This window comes from Hypanus sabinus, chromosome 2 (genome assembly GCF_030144855.1).
Source record: "Hypanus sabinus isolate sHypSab1 chromosome 2, sHypSab1.hap1, whole genome shotgun sequence".
Classification (NCBI taxonomy): Eukaryota; Metazoa; Chordata; class Chondrichthyes; order Myliobatiformes; family Dasyatidae; genus Hypanus; species Hypanus sabinus.
The window spans coordinates 99772864-99791358 of NC_082707.1; the positions used below are offsets into that span (position 1 = coordinate 99772864).

At 42.6% G+C, this 18495-nt stretch overlaps 1 long non-coding RNA gene across 1 annotated transcript in view; it reads right to left on the reverse strand.

The window, feature by feature from the left end:
- Positions 1-18123, reverse strand: part of LOC132405283 (uncharacterized) — a 30560-nt gene extending 12437 nt beyond the window's left edge. The window contains exon 1 of the long non-coding RNA XR_009515796.1: positions 18093-18123. This is a non-coding gene — a long non-coding RNA (uncharacterized LOC132405283). The remainder of the gene's footprint in view (positions 1-18092) is intronic.
- Positions 18124-18495: the final 372 nt, after the last annotated feature.

Here is an 18495-nt window from a genome sequence, read left to right on the forward strand (position 1 = left end):
CTAAATTTATTTTTAGAACATCATCATCTTATGGACTTCTTTAAAATAATTGAAAACCACTGAAAATTAAATATGTTTATGGACACTAGATAATAAGTAAATATCTTGCTAACTCAATTTACATTATTGTAAATTCTTTCTTTTCCAGCTGTCACTTTCCTTTGAAACTGATTAAGTTGATGAGCTAGAATCGGGGGAGGGTGGAGAGAGAGAGAATGGATGTATTAGTGAGTGTATACATGAGAGTATGAGTGTATGTGTGAGTGTGTGTATATGTCTGAGTGTGTGTGTGTGTCCCGACCTGGTGGAAAGCTGTGAGAGAAGCTCCAGCATTCCTTGGGGCAATTCAACACATCAATCCTGACTGGTAAGCCACTGATTTACAGAGCCCACAGTGAAATAGCATAAACTGAGATTTATGGAACTGTTGGATAAAAAGGAGAGAAAATAGGTATTAATTTCCATGTCCAATGCTTACAGAGTCATAGTCACATGGCACTGAAACATACTGGTTAATAGACCTTTGGGTCTACTAATGGGCTTAGGCGGTAATGGGGTGAGGCATGGGAGATTTAACTGTGTTAATTGCAGAAAGGAAGTAGTATGTGTGAGAGGCCAGTTTTCTGTCAGATGTGAGTGGTCCTGGAGTCTCCCAGCCTCCCGGACAGCATATCTGCACCCGTGTGTTGAGCTGCAGCTCCTAAGGGACTGCATCAGGGAACTGGAGTTGCAGCTTGATGACCTTCGCTTGGTCAGAGAGAGCGAGGTGATAGAAAGGAGTTGTAGGCAGGTGGTCACACCGGGGCCATGGGAGACAGACAAGTGGGTCACAGTTAGAACAAGAAAGGGGAAGAGTCAGGTACTAGAGAGTACCCCTGTGGCTGTACCCCTTGTACTCCTGTTTGAGTACTGTTGGGGGGGGGGGAGGACAGCCTAACTGGGGGAAGCAACAGTGGCCGTGCCTCTGGCACAGAGTCTGGCTCTGTGGCTCAGAAGGGTAGGGAAAGGAAGAGAAATGCAGTCGTGGTAGGGGACTCTATAGTTAGGGGGTCAGACAGGCGATTCTGTGGACGCAGGAAAGAAACACCGATGGTAGCTTGCCTCCCAGGTACCAGGGTCCAGGATGTTTCTGATCTCGTCCACAATATCCTGAAGTGGGAGGGAGAACAGCCAGAGGTTGTGGTACATATTGGTACCAATGACATAGGTGGGAAAAGGGAAGACGTGCTGAAAAAAGACTTCAGGGAGTTAGGAAGGAAGTTGAGTAGCAGGACCGCAAAGGTAGTAATCTCAGGATTACTGCCTGTGTCACGCAACAGTGAGAATAGGAATAGAATGAGGTGGAGGTTAAATGCATGGCTGAGGGATTGGAGCAGGGGACAGGGATTCAGATTTCTGAACCATTGGGACCATTTTTGGGGCCGGTGTGACCTGTACAAAAAGGACGGGTTGCACTTGAAACCAAGGAGGACCAATATCCTGGTGGACAGGTTTGCTAGAAGGTTTAAACTAGAATTGTTGGGGGGTGAGAGCTGAACTGAAGAGACTGGGGAAGAGGAGGCTGGCTCACAAATAGAGAAAGCTTGTAGACAGTGCGAAAGGGAGGATAGGCTGGTGATAGAGAAGGGATGCGCTCTGATCAAAGGTTTGAGATGTATCTATTTTAACGCAAGGAGTGTTGTGAACAAAGTGGATGAGCTTAGAGCGTGGATCCGTACTTGGAGCTATGATGTTGTGGCCATTACAGAGACTTGGATGACTCAGGGACAGGAATGGTTACTTCAAGTGCCGGGTTTTTGATGTTTCAGAAAGAACAGGGAGGGAGGCAAAAGAGGTGGGGGTGTGGCACTTTTGATCAGAGATAGTGTCACAGCTGCAGAAAAGTTGGACACCATGGAGGGATTGTCTACAGTGTCTCTGTGGGTTGGAGGTTAGGAACAGGAAAGGGTCAATAACTTTACTGGGTGTTTTTTATAGACTGTCCAATAGTAACAGGGATATCAAGGAGCAGATAGGGAAACAGATCCTGAAAAGGTGTAATAATAAGAGCTGCTGTGATGGGAGATTTTAATTTCCCATATATCGATTGGCATCTCCCTAGAGCGAGGGGTATAGATGGGGTGGAGTTTGTTAGGTGTGTTCAGGAAGGTTTCTTTTTTTTAAACTTTTTTTATTGCATTTTTAAATGGTTACAAAGTATGAAAAAACAATGTATATAACCCATACCCCCTCCCCTTAACCCTTCCCCCCTAACTGCCCTTAAGCCTACAAGAGGAGAGACTGTACTTGATTTGGTATTGGGAAATGAACCTGGTCAGGTGTCAGATCTCTCAGTGGGAGAGCATTTTGGAGATAGTGATCATAATTCTATCTCCTTTACAATAGTATTGGAGAGAGGTAGGAACAGACAAGTTAGAAACACATTTAATTGGAGTAAGGGGAATTATGAGGCTATCAGGCAGGAAAATGGAAGCTTAAATTGGAAATAGATATACTCAGGGAAAAGTACGGAAGAAATGTGGCAAATGTTAAGGGGTATTTGTATGGCATTTTGCATAGGTACATTCCAATGAAACAGGGAAGTTATGGTCGGGTACAGGAACCACGGTGTATAAAGGCTGTAATAAATCTAGTCAAGAAGAAAAGAAAAGCTTACAAAAGTTTCAGAGAGCGAGCTAATGCTAGAGATCTAGAATATTATAACGCTAACAGGAAGGAGCTTAAGAAGGAAATTAGGAGAGCCAGAAGGGGCCATGAGAAGGCCTTGGCGGGCAGGATTAAGGCAAACCCTAAGGCATTCTACAAGTATGTGAAGAGCAAGAGGAAAGATGTGAAAGAATAGGACCTATCAAATGTGACAGTGAGAAAATGAGTATGGAACCGGAGGAAATAGCAGAGGTACTTAATGAATACTGTACTTCAGTATTCACTGTGGAAAATGATCTTGGTGATTGTAGGGATGACTTGAAGTGGATTGAAAAGCTTGAGCATGTAGATATTAAGAAAGAGGATGTGCTGGAGCTTTCGGAAAGCATCAAGTTGGATAAATCACCAGGACCAGATGAGATGTACCCAGGCTACTGTGGGAGGTGAGGGAGGAGATTGCTGAGCTTCTGGTGATGATCTTTGCATCATCAGTGGGGATGGGAGATGTTCCGGAAGATTGGAGAGTTGCGGATGTTGTTCCCTTATTCGAGAAAGGGAGTACAGATAGCCCAGGAAACTATAGACCAGTGAGTCTTTCCTCAGTGGTTGGTAAGTTGATGGAAAAGATCCTGAGAGGCAGGATTTATGTACATTTGGAGAGGCATAATATGGTTAGGAATAGTCAGCATGTCTTTGTCAAGGGCAGATCATGCCTTATGAGCATGATTGAATTTTTTGAGGATGCGACTAAACAGATTTATGAAGGAAGAGTAATAAATGTAGTGTATATGGATTTCAGCAAGGCATTTGATAAGATACCCCATGCAAGGCTTATTGAGAAAGTAAGGAAACACGGGATCCAAGAGGACATTGCTTTGTGAATCCAGAACTGCCTTCCCCACAGAAGGCAAAGAGAGATTGTAGACAGGTCATATTCTGCATGGAGGTTGGTGACCAATGGAGTGCCTCAGGGATCTGTTCTGGGACCCTAACTTCTCATGATTTTTATGTGATCTGGATGAGGAAGTGGAGGGATAGGTTAGTAAGTTTGCTGATGACACTAAATTTAGAGGTCTTGTGGATAGTGTGGAGGGCTGTCAGAGGTTACAGTGGGACATTGATAGGATGCAAAACTAGGCTGAATAGTGGCAGATGGTGTTCAACCCAGATAGGTGTGAAGTGGTTCATTTTGGTTGGTCAACTACGATGGCAGAATATAGTATTAATGGTAAGACTCTTGGTAATGTGGAGGATCAGAAGGATCTTGCTGTCTGAGTCCATAGGACGCTCAAAGCAGCTACGCAGGTTGACTCTGTGCTTAAGAAGGTGTATGGTGTATTGGCCTTCATCAATCCTGCAATTAAATTTAGTAGCTGGGAGGTAATTTTGCAGCTATATACGACCCTGGTCAGACCCCACTTGGAGTACTGTGCTCAGTTCTGGTCACCTCACAACATGAAGGATGTGGAAACCATAGAAAGGGTGCAGAGGAGATTTACAAGGACGTTGCCTGGATCAGGGAGTATGCCTTATGAGAATAGGTTGAGTGAACTCAGCCTTTTCTCCTTGGAGCGATGAAGGATGAGAGGTGACCTGACGGAGGTGTATAAGCTGATGAGAGACATTGATCTTGTGGATAGTCAGAGGTTTTTTTTCCCAGGGCTGACATGGTTGCCACAAGAGGACACAGGTTTAAGATGCTGGGGAGTAGGTACAGAGGTGATGTCAGGGGTATGTTTTTTCACTCAGAGAGTGGTGAGTGTGTGGAATGGGCTGCCGGTGACGGTGGTGGAGCCGGATACGATAGGGTCTTTTAAGAGACTTTTGGATAGGTACATGGAGCTTGGTAAAATAGAGGGCTATGGGTAACCCCAGGTAATTTCTAAGGTAGGGACATGTTCAGCCAAAGGGCCTGTATTGTGCTATAGGTTTTCTATGTTTCTATTAAGTCTATACGGTCCACCAAGCATCAATTTACCCTGTCCTAATCAAATTCCATTTCATTTTCTCCTTACTCCTGTTAATTCCCCATCCGGTCATGTAACTGTAAACTCACTATCTCTGGGAAGTGGAAGGAAGCTCGAACATTCAGAAAAACTTATGCAGTCATACAGAAAGAACACAAATTCAACACAGACAATACCAGAGGTTAGGCCTGAACCTGCGTCTTTCGTGCTATGAGGCAGCGGCTTTGCTGGCTGCACCATTGAGCTACTCTCTTATGAGAGAGAATCAAAGAGAAAATTCTCTCCATTTTGTCCTGTTATGAGTTTTCATTTTTAGAAGAGTTTTGCCATCACAGCCTAGCTGAGGACTGATCGCTGTTATCCTTTCTACCTGCTAAAAACCTGGGAATTTAAATGGAGACTCCGAGTGAGTGTTCACTGCCCAGCATACTTGTCTTGGTCTTCACTGATGAAGATTTATTTATAGACAATAGACAATAGGTGCAGAAGTAGACCATTCGGCCCTTCGAGCCTGCACCACCATTTTGAGATCATGGCTGATCAATTACTATCAATACTCGGTTCCTGACTTGTCCCCATATCCCTTGATTCCCCTATCCATAAGATACCAATCTAGCTCCTTCTTGAAAGCATCCAGAGAATTGGCCTCCACTACCTTCGGAGGCAGTGGATTCCAGACCCCCACAACTCTCTGGGAGAAGAAATTTTTCCTTAACTCTGTCCTAAATTACCTACCCCTTATTCTCAAACCATGCCCTCTGGTACTGGACTCTCCCAGCATCTGGAACATATTTCCTGCCTCTATCTTGTCCAATCCCTTAATAATCTTATATGTTTCAATCAGATCCGTCTCAATCTCCTTAATTCCAGCGTGTACAAGCCCAGTCTCTCTAACCTCTCTGCATAAGACAGTCCAGACATCCCAGGAATTAACCTCGTGAATCTACGTTGCACTTCCTCTACAGCCAGGATGTCCTTCCTTAACCCTGGAGACCAAGACTGCACACAATACTCCAGGTGTGGTCTCACCAGGGCTCTGTACAAATGCAAGAGGATTTCCTTGCTCTTGTACTCAATTCCCTTTGTAATAAAGGCCAACATTCCATTAGCCTTCTTGACTGCCTGCTGCACTTGCTCATTCACCTTCAGTGACTGATGAACAAGGACTCCGAGATCTCCTGGTAGTTCTCCCTTACCCAACTCTACACTGTTCAGATAATAATCTGCCTTCCTGTTCTTACTCCCAAAGTGGATAACCTCACACTTATTCACATTAAACGCCATCTGCCAAGTATCTGCCCACTCACCCAGTCACCCTGAATTCTCCTAACATCCTCATCACATGTCACACTGCCACCCAGCTTAGTATCATCAGCAAATTTGCTGATGTTATTTTTTATGCCTTCATCCAAATTGTTAACATAAATGGTAAACAGCTGTGGTCCCAATACCGAGCCCTGCGGCACCCCACTAGTCACCACCTGCCATTCCGAGAAACACCCATTCACCGCTACCCTTTGCTTTCTATCTGCCAGCCAGTTTTCTATCCATGTCAATGTCTTCCCCCCGATGCCCTGAGCTTTGATTTTACCCACCAATCTCCTATGTGAGACCTTATCAAATGCCTTCTGAAAATCGAGGTGCACTACATCCACTGGATCTCCCGTCTAACTTTCTGGTTACATTCTCGAAAAACTCCAACAGATTAGTCAAGCATGATTTACCCTTGTTAAATCCATGCTGGCTTGGCCCAATCCTATCACTGCTATCTAGATATGCCACTATTTCATCTTTAATAATGGACTCTAGCAGCTTTCCCACCACCAATGTCAGGCTGACAGGTCGATAGTTCTCTGTTTTCTCCCTCCCTCCTTTTTTAAAAAGTGGGATAACATTAGCCATTCTCCAATCCTCAGGAACTGATCCTGAATCTAAGGAACATTGGAAAATGATTACCAATGCATCCACAATTTCCAGGGCCACCTCCTTTAGTACCCTAGGGTGCAGACCATCTGGACCTGGGGATTTGTCAGCCTTCAATCCCATCAGTCCCATCACTGTTTCCTTCCAAATATCAATCTGTTTCATTTCCTCTGTTACCCTATGTCCTTGACCCATCCATACATCTGGGAGAATGCTTGTGTCTTCCTTAGTGAAAACAAATCTAAAGTACTCATTAAATTCTTCTGCCATTTCTCTGTTTCCCATAATAATTTCACCCAATTCATTCTTCAAGGGCCCAACATTGTTCTTAACTATCTTCTTTCTCTTCACATACCTAAAAAAGCTTTTGCTATCTTCCTTTATATTCCTGGCTAGCTTGCATTCGTACCTCATTTTTTCTGCCCGTATTGTCTTTTTAGTTAAGTTCTGTTGTTCCTTAAAACCTTCCCAATCATCTGTCCTCCCACTCACCTTAGCTCTATCATATTTCCTTTTTTTTAATGCTATGCAATCTCTGACTTCCTTTGTCAACCACTGTGGCCCCTTTCCCCCCTTTGAATCCTTCCTGCTCTGGGGGATGAACTGATTTTGCACCTTGTGCATTATTCCCAAGAATACCTGCCATTGCTGTTCCACTGTCTTTTCTGCTAGGCTATCCATCCAGTCAACTTTGGCCAGCTCCTCACTCATGGCTCCATAGTTTCCCCTGTTCATCTGCAACACTGACACCTCCGAGCTGCCCTTATCCTTCTCAAATTGCAGATAAAAGCTTATCATATTGTGATCACTACCTCCTAATGGCTCCTTTACTGCGAGATCGCTTATCAAATCCTGTTCATTACATAACACTAAATCCAGAATAGTCTTGTCCCTGGTCAGCTCTCGTACAAGCTGTTCCAAGAATGCATCCCGTAGGCACTCTACAAACTCCCTATCCTGTGGTCCAGCACCAACTTGATTCTCCCAGTTCACCTGCATGTTGAAATCCCCCATAACTACTGCGACATTACCTTTGCCACATGCCAATGTTCCCTATGTTCCACATTCCTATTCAACTTGCACCCAATATCCATGCTACTGTTTGGTGGCCTGTAGACAACACCCATTTGGGTCCTTTTGCCCTTACTGTTCCTCAGTTCTATCCACACAGACTCTACTTCTCCTGACCCTATGTCCCCCCTTGCAAAGGACTGAATCTCATTCCTCACCAACAGGGCCACCCCACCCCCTCTGCCCACATTTCTGTCCCTACAATAGCACGTATACCCTTGTACATTCATTTTAGTTATGGTTCCCTTGGTTCCTGATTATCACCTTCTGATATACCCTCATTTGCTTGAAAATAAGGCTTTCTCTGTAAGGCACGATTGCTTGTGTTTTACAAAAACTTTTTACCATGCTCCTGCTTGCTCAACACCCTACTAATGAGTCTTTACTCAACCTCAAGTTCAGCTAGTCAGTAAACCAGAAGGGAATAAACCTGCCATTTTTCATCAATCTGGATCTAACTGGAAATTTGAACAATATTCTGCAGAGTGCAGGGAAGTAAGAACATAATAAAACAGCAGGACCCCTTATGCTGATTCTGACCTCAGCACCAGTTTCCTGCACAACCCAATCCCCTTAATATCAGAAAATCCATTGCTCTTTTGATTATATTGTGCACCTGAATTCCACAGCCCCTCTGGGTAGTGAACTCTAAATATTCACCTTCCTCAAGGTGAAGATGTTTCTTCTTCTCCCAGTCTCAAATGACCAACCCTTTATTTGAGGCTATGACACTCAAAATCAATATCAGAATCTGAATAGGCTTTATTGTCACTTTCTTACATGACGTGAAATTCGTTGTTTTGCAACAGCAGTACAGTGCAAAGACAACAAAAGCATATTCCAGCTAAAAGCAAGGACAGTAAGGGAGGCAAGAGGGAAATAAAATAAGGCATCAAACTGAGAGATTGTGCATACAAAGGCAGTAACAATAGCGGGAAACTGGAAGATTGGGAAGACTTTAAAAAGCAACAAAAAAACAGAAAGTGAGCAATAAAGAAAGGGAAGATAGATTATGAAAATAAACCAGCCCAAAATACAAAAATAAATAGTAAAAGATTTTATAATTATATAAAGCAGAAAAGGGTAGCAGAAGTGAATGTAGGTCCTTGGAGGATGAGAAGTGGGAATTGATATTGGGTATTGAGGAAACTGCAGAGGCTTTGAATGACTATTTTGTGTCGGTCTTTATGCTGGGCGATATGTCTAACATGCCAAAGAGAGATGTTATGGATGCGATGGGAGGTGACGAGCTTAATAGCTATCATTAAAGCAGCAGTGCTGAGCAAACTTGTGGGCCTGAAGGTAGACAAGTCCCCTGGTCCTGATGGAATGCATCCCAGAGTACTGAAAGAAATGGCAGAAGTTATTGTAGAGGCTTTGGTGATAAATTCCCCAAATTCTCTGGACTCTGGGCAGGCACCAGCAGTTTGGAAGATGACAAATGTCACACCACTGTTCAAAATAGGATGTAGGCAAAAGGCAGGTAACTATAGGCCAGCTAGTTTAACATCTGTAGTTGGGAAAATGCTTGAAGCTAATAGTAAAGAAGAAATAGCAAGGCATCTGGAAAGAAATGGCTCCATCAGGCAGATGCAGCATGGATTCAGAAAAGGCAAGTTCTGTTCGACAAACTTACAGGAATTCTTTGAGGATATAATGAGTGTAGTGAAGAGAGGGGAACAGGTGGATGTTATTTACTTGGATTTCCAGAAGGCATTCAATAAGGTGCCAAATCAAAGACTTATCCATAAGAAAAGGATGCATAGAATTGGGGTTGATGTATTAGTATGGATAGAGGATTGGTTAACTAATAGAAAGCAGAGAGTTGGGATACATGGGTGTTACTCTGGTCGGCAATCAGTGGTGAGCTGTGTGCCGCAGGGGTCGGTGCTGGGCCTGCAATAGTTCACGATATACATTAACGATCTGGAAGAATGGACCATATCTAAGTTTGCTGATGATACTTAATTGAGTGAAAAAGCAAATTGTGCAGAAGATATGGAGAGTCTGCAGAGAGATATAGATAGGTTAAGTGAGTGGGCAAGGGTCTGGCAGATGGAATGCAATGTTGGTAAATGCGAGGTCATCCACTTTGGAAGGAAAAATGAAAAAGCAGATTATCATTTAAATGATAAAAGATTGCAACTTGTTGTGCAGAGGGACTTAGGAGTACTTGTGGATGAATCACAAAAGGTTGGTTTGCAGGTGCAGCAGGCTATCAAGAAGGCAAATGGGATGTTGGCCTTCATTGCTAGAAGGATTGAATTTAAGAACAAAGAGGTTATGCTGCAACTGTACTAGCTGCTGGTGAGGCCAGACCTGGAGTACTGTGTGCACTTCTGGTCTCATTACTTGAGGAAGGATCTACTGACTTTAGATGCAGTACAGAGGAGGTTCACCAGATTGATTCCAGAGAGGAGGGGGTTAGACCATGAGGAGAGATTGAGTTGCCTGGGACTGTACTCACTGGAATTCAGAAGAATGAGGGGAGATCTTATAGAAGCATATAAAATTATGAAAGGGATTGATAAGATAGAAGCAGGAAAGTTGCTTCCACTATTAGGTGAGACTAGAACTAGTGGACATAGCCTCAAGATTTGTGGGACTAGATTTAGGATGGAGATGAGGAGGGTCTGCTTTTCCCAGAGAGCGGTGAATCTATGGAATTCTCTGCCCAATGAAGCAGTGGCTACCTCTGTAAATATATGTAACACGCTGTAAGGTTTCACTGCTGATATAATGGCCTCTCTAGTGCTTCACTGCTAAGGCTAAGGTATTAGTTTCTCTGTAGCAGTGACATTTGGGTTATGACTAGAGATAACTAGACTATATAACTTATGACTTTGGAATGTATATTAACCAATGAGGGGGGTGCTGTGGGTCTGGAAGAGGGATTTTCGTGGTCGTTGGTCGACAAGAGGAGAAGAAGGAAGACACGTGTGGAGAGAGCCGGACAGAGCAGACCAGGAGCAAGGGTCGAAAGGTTGGCGATGCCTGGAGGTCGAAGGTTGACAAATGGCCGTATCAGTGAGCTTCAATGTACACTTTGACTTTTTCCTTCAATTGGGCCCTTTTCCGTTTCATTTGCTTTACTAACCTTATATTCAGATTAAGATTTATAAAGTTTAATTGCATATGGTGTACCGTCTGACATTTTGCAGCGCAGATTTGTAACCCAGCAACACATCACGCAGCATCCACACAACTGAGATTTCTCAGTTTGGCTGGGCCAAAGGCTGTCTTCCCCTACGATCACGTGCTGGCTGAGCCTGAAGGTTACATATATTTAAGACAAGGTTGGATAGATTTTTGCATAGTAGGGGGATTAAAGGTTATGGAGAAAAGGCAAGTAGGTGGAGATGAGTCCATGGTCAGATCAGCCGTGATCTTATTGAATGGCAGAGTAATATAACCATATAACAATCACAGCACGGAAACAGGCCATCTCGGCCCTCCTAGTCCGTGCCGAACTCTTAATCTCACCTAGTCCCACCTACCCGCACTCAGCCCATAACCCTCCACTCCTTTCCTCTCCATATACCTATCCAATTTTACCTTAAATGACACAACTGAACTGGCCTCTACTACTTCTACAGGAAGCTCATTCCACACAGCTATCACTCTCTGAGTAAAGAAATACCCCATCATGTTTCCCTTAAACTTCTGCCCCCTAACTCTCAAATCATGTCCTCTCTCAATGGAAACAGCCTATTCACGTCAACTCTCTCTATCCCTCTCAAAATTTTAAATACCTCGATCAAATCCCCCCTCAACCTTCTACGCTCCAATGAATAGAGACCTAACTTGTTCAACCTTTCTCTGTAACTTAAGTGCTGAAACCCAGGTAACATCCTAGTAAATCGTCTCTGCACTCTCTCTAATTTATTGATATCTTTCCTATAACTCAGTGACCAGAACTGTACACAATATTCCAAATTTGGCCTTACCAATGCCTTGTACAATTTTAACATTACATCCCAACTTCTGTACTCAATGGTTTGATTTATAAAGGCCAGCATTCCAAAAGCTTCTTCACCACCCTATCTACATGAGACTCCACCTTCAGGGAACTATGCACTGTTATTCCTAGATCTCTCTGTTCCACTGCATTCCCCAATGCCCTACCATTTACCCTGTATGTTCTATTTGGATTATTCCTGCCAAAATGTAGAACCTCACACTTCTCAGCATTAAACTCCATCTGCCAACGTTCAGCCCATTCTTCTAACCGGCATAAATCTCCCTGCAAGCTTTGAAAACCCACCTCATTATCCACAACACCTCCTACCTTGGAGGTGGCCTACTAATGGTAGATGGCCTACTCCTGCTCCTATTTCTTATGTTTTTCAGACATAAAATGATGATAAATTACTAAATAAATAAGAAGCAATGTTATGGCTGACAATAAATCTGCATGTCCTGTAGCTTATTGAGCTCTGTAATGATTTAGTATATTTTAAGAAGATTGCTTCTTGTGTTCTCAAAATATGCGGAACACAGTCCCATGCAGCTTAAATACTCCTTATAAGACCATCGACCATAAAATATTGGAGCAGAATTCAGCCATTAGTGCATATACTGTAGAAACCAGCCCAAAAAGACAAGGTGATGCAGGAAAAGTGGACAGATTCAGGCAGGAGAAATACAATTTGTGATAGTCTTTATATTTGGGACATCAAAGATCTATCATTCTTGGGTGGAAGGAGATCTCATGTAGTTCCTCAAAGGTCCTCCTGGGAAACTAACATCCTCCCCTTCCTGGTTCTTGGTCCTCCAATATATTCTGCATGAAATTTAAACTGGAGGTGGCGGAGGGTGGACTTAAGAAGGAGATTTTTGAAGAAGAGCTGTCTTAAATTTAATCGGGTTTGATTGTGTGACTATCCACAAGATGCAGATTATTCCATGCTTTAATTGTGCAGGGGAAGAATGAATTGCTGTACACATCTGACTTGGTAGTTAGTATTTCAAATTGAAATGAGTGCCCTCGTCTGCTCCTAATAGGTTTGGGTTTGGTGTGGGATTGGTAGTCTATGTCAAGCTGACCATTTAACATTTTGTAAAAACAGGACAGATGCTGTGCTTCACATCTATCTTGGACAGAGTCCACTTTAATGAATTCAAAAGTTGGGTGACACTCGCTTCTCTCTCATAGGTATTTGTGACAAATTGGGCTGCCTGTCTTTGGACTTGCTCGATGGAAGTAGTGTTTTTGTTTGTATATGGGTCCCACGCAACAGATGCATATTCCAGATGTGGTCTAACAAGGGTGAGGTACAACTTCTCTTTGACGGGGTTGAACAATGATGAGAATTTAGGACTCCTGTTGCATTCACTGTTCCATGATGCGTCTGACCATTCCACGCAGGTGATTCTGGATTTTGATGCCAAGATACCTGATCTGTTTGGTTTCTGGGTGACACCCAGGATTTTATATGATGTTTTACCTGGTTTTCTCTTCCTGGTGACACGCATGGTTTCACATTTGGAAGGATTGAACTGCATGCCCCATTGTTATGACCACTCAACCATACTATCAAGATCTTTTTGGAGGGCATCTTCATCATCAGCTGACTTAATTCGACGGTATATCAAACAGTCATCAGCAAAATGTCTAGTGGTGCTTGTGACTTTTTTGTGGATGTCACTAATGTAAAGTAAAAACAAATGTGGGCCCAGCACTGTGTCCTGGGGTGTACCACTTAATACTGGACTTAATACTTAATTCAGAGCTATTTCCACGCACAGACGCTGAAGACGTTTTGTCAAGAAACTGGAAATCCTTCTTTTACTATTAAAGTGAACACTGTAGAAGTCAAGCTTCCTAAGTAATCTTTGGTGGGGAATAACATTGAATGCTTTAGAGAAGTTGAGCACTACTAAATCAGTGGTGACATTGTTATCAAAGTTTTTGGCCAGGTCATTTGTTGTCAGGATAAGCTGAGACTCGCATGATCTATGCTTCCTAAAAGCATGCTGGTTGTCAGCAAGAATATTATGTCTGCTAAGATGCCTCATCAGATTGCTGTCAATTATATGCTCCCAAGAGTTTGCAGCTTGTTAATGAAACAGGACGATAATTTGCTGGGTTGGTGGTTGAACCCTTTTTAAGGAGAGGGGTGATGTTTGCCTTTCTCCAATCCAGAGGAAGATCACCTGAGTCGAGACACTGCTGAAAGATAAACTGCAGAACAGGAGCTAGTTCTTCAGTTGTGATCTTGAGGAGCTTGATTTTGGATCTGGTCTGGCCAATAGCTTTTGTCGTATTGATGTCGAGCAGTAACTTTTTGACACCTTCAACCTCAATTTCGATAGGACGCATATCAATATACAGGTTGGGAGGTAGATCAGGAAAAGATGAAGGTTCCGTATCTTCCCGGGTAAAGACATTTTGAAATCAGCTTGCAAGAGCTTCTGCTTTCTCCTGGTCCCCAGTGATCACCTTAAGCATCTGGACACCAGTGTTGTCTGTCCGTCTGGATTTCTCATATCTCCAAAAATCCTTAGGATGTTCTTCAAGAATTGAAGAAATATGTTGTCTATGAGCACTCCTAATGGGACGGTCGACTTGCTTTCGCGCTCTGGTGAATTTGTCCCAATCCAGTCTTGTTCCACTTTTCTTGGCACGGATGTAAAATTTCTCTTTCTTACTGCAGAGGGGTTTTAGTTTCACTGAAAACCAAGGAGGACACATACGGCCCTTAATGAGTTTATGAGGAACGTGATTTGTAACAATATTATTTAGTGAGTCTCTCAGCCACACCCAGTTGTCTTCAACAGATCTTTAGTTTGGTTGTAAGTTAAAGAAGTCTTTCCCAAGTTGTTTGATAAGGTCTTTGAATTCCTCACCATTCACCTTTCTCCAAAGGGGAATTTTCGAGGTGGTTTAGGAGGAACTTTAGTCTTTGTGTGCAGTTTTGCTTGAATAATAAAATGATCACTAATTCCAGCACTAAATGAAACCTCTGATATTAAATCTGGATGTGAAGTCAGCAATAAATCTAAGGTGTTTTCAGTGCCACTTGTATCATCATGTCTGGTAGGAAAAGTGACTTTCTGAGACAGATGATTATTCAGAATCAGATCAGCAAGGGCTTCCTGAAGAGCAGCTTTTGGCTCACTTTGTTTGTTGTCAGTCCAATCTACACTTGGGATATTAAAATCTTCCCCAGGATGATATACGGAGAGTGCAACAATGTGTTTATTTTGAAAATGTTTGATTCAAGGTCTGAAAGAGGCCTGGACTTTGCATCAGGTGGACGATAAAAGCTCCCGATCTGTACCGTCTGGCCCTGAAGTGTAGCTTGACACCAGATTTGCTCAGAATCACTGCCTAAGTCAGTTCTTTCAAAACAAGGAATAGTATTGTTCACACCAATAAAAAAACCACCTCGAGAGTTTCTGTCCTTTCTAAAAATTTGGAGATGGGGAAGGAATATCTCAGCAGATTTAATTGAGGGATCACGCCAAGATTAGAATGTCAGGATTTTCTGTTTCAATAAATGAATTCATCACAGCCGATTTTTCTTTTATACTGCAGCAATTAATGATAGCAATTTTAATCCCATTACTTTTACTAGTATCCTTGCGAGCACTGTCTTTTTTAGTATTTCAAGTTTTATTATAAGCATTGCATGCATTTCTTTGTCCATCAACATATTGAGAGTTAGTGTTAGCGGAAGAGGAGGGCTGGGGACTGCCATCAACTGGGGTGTTGCTCTTACCATCTTTCCCAACAATGGTCCAACCATCTTTTGTCTTCACACATTTCAATGAAGCAGCGTTTCTCCCTGCTTTGGGTGATGTTGTACGAGTGCACCCAGAAGCATTTTTTTTTAGGGTTATTTTGGGTAATTGGGCTGGATGATCTTAAATTCACATGGTAGCATTCATCACAATTTGAGTCGTTACTCCAGGATGCAAGGCTTTCAAAGGAATTACTCAAGTTGAGCATACTTGTAAGGTCACTTGATGAATCAAAAAATGAACTTGCAAAGTTAATGACATCACACACTGGGCATAGCCAAATAGCACTTAAGTTTTTGGAGTGAAGATCAACAGTGTCATCAGACACATTAGAGCAATTAAAATGAAACCAATTTGTACACATCGAGCACTGAATGCCAGAATCTTTAACAGCATACAGGCACAAACCACATGGGTACTTTGGTTTACATCCACAGTGCTGAGGTTTTGGGCCCTTGTTGAGGTTAATATACTCAGCCAGTAGGTTAACAATAATGAGCAATGGTAGACAACCTCTAGGGTAGCCTAAAAAGGGAGTAGATGACTGGTTCAAACCATCTCCATAAAACACATTTATTGCAGATGAGTAAGAAATTACATATGCAGAACTCAAGTCAGTTTGGTGCACAGGCACATTTCACGATGCAGGGCAATATAAGAGTCAAACAATGGCAGAATCCTACCGTATGTCTTCTGGGCATGTAATGGTGGCAAAAGACTGGCAATATTTCTCCAAATCAGGATGAGCTACACCTTGGACATGGTGATGGTGTTTCCAAGTGTTTCTGCTGCAGATGTAAAAGACCCTGTAGCTGTATTTTTCAGAGAGCAGAGAATTCATTCTGGCTATCCTTCACTATCACTATGAGTGTTCACTGCTATACCTCCTTCTTTGGAGAATTTCACTTGAATGTTTTAATGTGGAAACCCTGAAGTTTCTGTCAGTATTCCACATTGCACTCTGTGTAGCCTGCTGCTTGCAATCAAGCTTAATTGGCATGAATTGGAAGTAATAATTTCAGGCAGTAACAAGGTAATCGAGACCAGAAGAAATCCTACAATTGTTATACTTACTGACATTAAAGTTTGCAAGTTTTTAAACATATATGAATCCACAATTACCGCTCAGTAGACTATTTCATCCTATTTGCACCTAGGTACAGTAATTACCTTCTCCACGATTGATATGACAACTACTCTGCCTGAGACCAAAAGAAAATGCAGAGTCATGGACACAGTACAGCTCATCACAGAAATCTCCTCTCCATAGACACTGTCTGGAAAAGCAGCCAACATAATCAAAGGTCTGACACACCCTGGATGTTCTCTCATATCTGCCTCCCATTGGGCAGAAGATAAAAAACTTGTAAACATATACCAGCAGGCTCATAGACAGCTTCTACCTTGCCCCTGCTTTTATAAGAGTGTTCAATGGACCCTAGTACAATAAAATGGACTCTTGACATCACAATCTACTTCGTTATGGCCTTGTGTCGTATCATCTACCTGCACTAAATATTTTCTGTAACTGTAATTGTAACACTGTATTCGATGCTCTGTTACTGCCTTTCCCTTGTACCATCTCAGTGACTAATGCTCTGAAGAGATCTGTATGGATGGCAGAACAAAGTTTTTCACTGTATGTTGGCATATGTGACAATAATAAACTTATTACTAATAAGAATATTTCATAAGATCATAAGGTGGTTATAGCACAGAAACAGACCATTATTTCCACACCAGCCCTCCAGCAGAGCAATGGGACTTCACCATTTTCATAAAGGTTGATTTGAACCAATATTTTAGAGTCACGGTGTCATGCAGGAAGGAAATGGGCCATTCAGCCCATCACTGGCCGTCAATTACTCATTCACACCAATCCCAATGTTTCTGTCCACTACAACTGTTAGGATCTTCTGGTGGGCATTAATTTCAATTCTACTCCCAATTTTCAAACCAACATGTCTGTTTACAACTTCCCATACTGCCACAATGAGGCCAAAAGTTGGTTGGAGGAGCAATACTTCATATTCTCTCTAGGTAGTCTCCCTCCCCATGGCATGAACGTAGATTTCTCTAACTTCTTGAAAACACTTCCCTGTTTCTCTTCCTTTGTTTTCTCTCATTTTGTTGGCCCTCTCACCCCTTCTTTTCCCCTCCACTGACCACGTGACCTGCCCATTACCTCTGATTCCCCACCTCATTCCCTTTGTTCTAGGGTCCACTGTCCTCTTTTGTCAGATTCAATATTCTTCAGCCCTTTACCTCCTCCCCTATCAACTCTTCGATTTTCACATCATTCCTTTTCATCCTCCCTTCTCTACCCACTCTCTTTCCCCCTCACTTGGACTCACCTGTCAGCTGCTGGCATATACTCCCTCCCCTTATCTTTTTATTCTGACTCTGTCCCCTTACTCTCCAGACTTGGCCCAAAATGTCAATTGATTATGAACACCTGGTCTCCTTGGCTGTGTAAGTTTGGAGAAGACAACCTCCGGCCCTGCCAAACTCATGAGATTGAGGCTGCTTGATCCTACCCCAAACCCTGGTGTCATTTGCTACCCTGTTACAAATCAATGCCATGAAATAACAGACAGTACACTACATATGATTAAAGGAATTAGTTTTATGAATCTTAACTTAATTGAAGGGTTAGTAAAAAAAAAAGAAGGGCCCATTCTAATTGAACAGTCAAATGTGCACAAGTTGGAGTGCATCTTGAACTTCTCTGTCACTCACGTGCTGGGTCCTTGGGCAATGTGAAAGTGCACACCACTTTCTGAACATAGTTCGCAATCCATCTTGAACAAATGGGTCTCCTACTGATTGTATATTACAACTGGTTCTTCCCAGCATCTTCTCTCTTCATTTCCTCTGAAACAAAAGAAAAAAATCTCAAGCCCAACCTTATTGTCCCTCACCAAGAAAACCTCCCACTAATTGGAAGAACACATTCCACAGCATCCCCTATCGTCAACAAAGAGGCTGATAGCTGAACAGCATCTCTTACAGAGCTGCTAAATAAACTACCTACAGCTCAACAGTAAAGATGTGAACCAGGGCGTTACAATTACTTCCCTCCATTGATGCAGCCTATCTTGCTGAGTTCCTCCAGCATTGTGTATGTGTTGCTCAAGATTTC